The 4056-nt window shown below is 35.0% G+C and overlaps 1 long non-coding RNA gene across 1 annotated transcript; it reads right to left on the bottom strand.

Annotated features, from left to right (window-relative positions):
- Positions 1-1107: 1107 nt before the first annotated feature.
- On the bottom strand, positions 1108-4056 carry LOC136066754 (uncharacterized). Its single transcript, XR_010628226.1, has 2 exons — positions 3417-4056; positions 1108-2627 (listed from the first exon to the last, which is right to left on the bottom strand). It is a non-coding gene; the product is annotated as an uncharacterized LOC136066754 (long non-coding RNA).

The following is a 4056-nucleotide window of genomic DNA, read 5'->3' as shown; positions in this document are numbered from 1 at the left end:
AAAGTAGCTATAATCTTAATTGCATGTGTGGAATCTTATTCTGGATAAATAAAAAATAGATACCTTTGTGTTACACTGTTACTTAAGACAAAGATGTTATGGGCTATTGTCTAATTTTTATTGACCACAAAAACCTATGTAGAGCGGATTCCATGTCCAACTTTTGGACACTTTCGGTCCATCTAAAAAGCTAGGTCCATGACTTCTCAAAGTTGGTATCCACACCAATAATTCAAGAAAAGTTACAGAAAGTGTTACCTCTTCTTACCTCTCTCCCCCACCTGCGCTTCTTTCATCTCTTTTTGCTCTCAACAAGTAAAAGAGAGGGAATTTAAACTCGAATTTTTTTTCATGTGAAAGATCGGAGAATATACTACTGAATCACAGAATTCTCGGCAGACCCTTCCATCTCTTTATAACACCCATTTTTGTAGGTGCATACATTGATTTGAGAAATCCAAATTATAAAAATATAAAATAAAATAAAAGACACAACCTTGCATATTTTGAAGTCAATACATATTTGGTTAATTGTAATTCTTCACCATAAATTGTGGGATCATTTACAATGTCCACCCCACCATTCAGACTTCAATGTTAAAATAAAATAAAAATATTAGGGATGGATAGAAATATGATTGGAAGTAATATGTCAATTTAGACATATCAATGCATACCACCACCCCCACCAACCTCTTAAATTGTTAATTTCAAAACTAATTAATTTGAATGTCAAAATGGATTGCATACTATTCTTGAATAAGGACAATTGTAAAAATGTATAGTTTAGGGTACAGATTGCACATAATTACTATAACTTAAAATGAAAAGGATGTATCTTCATCGAAATAGAGCATTTTATCAATGCCTCAACGAGACAGATTTAGTTACCTAGGCTCTTCTATCAGCTTATAATACTTTCACATTGAGCTGTATTTATTATAAGGTGCTTTTGATATGGGTTGGAAACAGTGTGTGGGGGGTCGTAACTTGTAACACTGTATGCTGACATTTTTTGTATACTAGATTCCTTACTAGTAGATTCTCCCTCCCCAACCCCCTCCCACCACCACCAACACACCCCCCCCCTAAAAAAAAAAAAAGGAATTGAAATGCTAAGTAATGAGTTTATTACACAAAGTTCTGCTAAATAGAAATATCATTGTTGATATTAATCATAGTGAGGCTAAAAGGGAATCCATGTTGTAACTGCTGATGTTGACTCAACTGTATAATGGTAATGATTCAGAAAGAAAGTCAGACCATTAAAGGCATTCAGTGTTGCATAGGCCTCAAGCTTCAGAAATTGATGACAGAATGAGGCACAACACTCCACACAACGCCACGAAGCACTAGAGAGTAGAGAGTAGAGACCCATCACAGTTGTCCTCTTTGGTGACGCTTCTCTCATTCATCTTTCCAATCACGTGTTTCCTTTATAGTTCTTTCTGTACAGTAGTCCACTGTGCTCGGATGAACTCAACAAATGATACCCTTGAGAACATAAGAAACAATTTCGCAATGCATGTAACTTCTCTCTCTCTCTCTTTCTCTCTCTCTCTCTCTCTCTCTCTCTCTCTGTGTTCGTCATCTTATTACAGAGCAACATTTTTCATAACAATTGATATAGTCAGTTCTGATATGAAGAACATCATTTTCAACTGGTTTAACCAACCAAGATCTTTAAAAATATACTAATATCACAATAGGTCATGTTAGCAATTGTGGAAGAAAAAATTGTGATAAATGTTGTATTAAAATTATGAAAAATAACTTCTTGCATATTACATCCGACCTTTAACCTTCCAATCTTCATTCTACAACTTATTCATCAAAGCCATACTTCCAAATTAGAAGTCCAACATTTCAAGGAAATTAGACTAAATTATTTGATTTCTATAATACATAACTATTTCCCAAAGAAGGGTTACAAATCGCAGGGCAAAAACCATACATTGTTGTTTTATAGGTAGAGGAACATGAACACCATATCCGCCATTCACAGTATCTAGATTTTAGAGAGAAAAAATGCATATTTTTTTGATATAATGAACTTCTCATTATCTTTCTCCCCTCACATTTTTCTGAATCTAGGGTTCTCTTTTCTCCCCTCACATTCACAAATCTAGACTGCAACTTGCTCATGTATTAGACAACACTAGAAGGTCTAAGCAAATCAGACATCCGATCTATCACATCATTCTTTTTTTCTTTTTCTTTTCTGTTTTATGTAAATATACCTCATAATTCACATTCAAAGTATTAATGCTCCAATCCAAACAAAACCTCGTAGATTTCTGGGGCTGCAAATAACAAATAATAGATATTGCACTTGTTAAGTGGGTTGCTTCTTAAATAGAGTTCACACATCAGTCAGCCCTGAAAAATTATACTTTCACCTTCCTTGAAGCAACGTAATTAGTGTGAAACGCACGCATTACAAAAGCTTGTAACATCGTTGGATCAAATCTTGAAAACAGAACTAAGTAACAGTGATAAATAAAGCATATGTATTAGTTAAATGCATAAAGCAAATCTGATCAGAGTGTAGAACCTAAGCCACAGAGAGAGTATAAGTAGTAACCTTATAAGCATATCTCCAAAGGATCTGGTTGATATGCCCGTCACTTCAGCCATGAAAAAAGCATCAGTTAGTAGAAAAGTAACTAGTTAATCAGAGATAAGGCCAGAAAAAAAATAAAAAAGGGGCGGAGATTACACCGCTCCAACAATCACCCACTATCTCTTGCAGCATAAAAGACAAAGATGTGAAACCAAGAATTATGGCATATATCCGAAATATTAGTATTATAAGCTTGTATGTTTAACCTTATAATAAACTTATATCAAATCCCATTTAAGAAAAAATAACTTGTATATAGATATGATAGAGGAAATGTCAAAATAAGGGGTTTCAAGTTTCATATCATAAGAACTGCATCCAGATATAGAAAAACCCTAAGCAAAAGTAGTGCTTTGGTGTTGAGGCTAGCTAGGAGTGAAAGTGGAAGCTTTAGAAGAAGAAGAAACCAATTATGTAGTAGATCAGGGGAGAAAAGAAACAGACAGAGAAGATTCTTGGAGCCATGATGAAAAAATCCAACCCAATGATGAACCTGAAAGAGTTAAAGACTGACACAGAGAAAAACACAAACAAAACCTGCCTGATCCATGAAATTTAGAGATAAAAATAAAAGAGTAATGATGATCCTTTCCCTCTTTCAGTCAGAAAAAGAGTGATAAAAAGCAGTCAATATGTATAATCATTACACCAATCTGCTCATGCCCAACAACCATAATTTATCTAATGACAAAAAAACCCATGAATAAAAACACTTCCAAAAACCTACAAGCATGCCACATACATATATATAGTAGAACAAAATTTGAAAAAGCAAGAATATTTAGTTACTCACCAACAGATCAAGGCAGATTAAGCAAAACATTGAAGAGAGAATTATCAAAAGGAGATTGTGATGATCAGTGTGAATAGAGGGAAGCAATTATTGGGGGGAATGAAGCCTGGTCCGAGGTCATTAACTTATGATCAAAAATATGATCTTTCTCAACTGGGTATCTCAAAGATCTAATAAACTGGAAAAAAAAAATGTTAAAAATTGAGAAAAAGATCATAGATCTAGTTGGTGGCCTCGAGCCAGACAACATTCCCCTCAAAACAACAAGCCTCCTCTTCTTCCTTGTTCTCTATTTTCACATACCCAATTATCTCTCTATATAGAGAGAGATATATGGTTGTGTGTGAACTGCGATCATAGTGGTGGCTAAGAAATAGAATGAGATGAAGAAGTGGATGAATGAGATTGAGATATAGAGAAGTGAGAAGTGAGAAGGGAAGAGATAGAGGGATAAAAAGGCTAGGGAAAGAGAGATAGAGAGGTGAAAAGGACAAACAAAGTAATAAAAGTAGCTGACCCCTCCTGACCCTACCGACTGGTCTTGGGTTCCAGAAATGACCACGACCCTCTCTCTCCCTCTCTCTCTCTTTCTCTCTCTCTCACTTCTATCACTCATCTTAGTCATCTATCTCATCGTCTC

This window comes from Quercus suber, unplaced genomic scaffold (assembly GCF_002906115.3).
Source record: "Quercus suber isolate HL8 unplaced genomic scaffold, Cork oak 2.0 scaffold_45, whole genome shotgun sequence".
In the NCBI taxonomy this organism is placed as follows: Eukaryota; Viridiplantae; Streptophyta; class Magnoliopsida; order Fagales; family Fagaceae; genus Quercus; species Quercus suber.
This window is presented reverse-complemented; position numbering and strand designations above follow the sequence as displayed.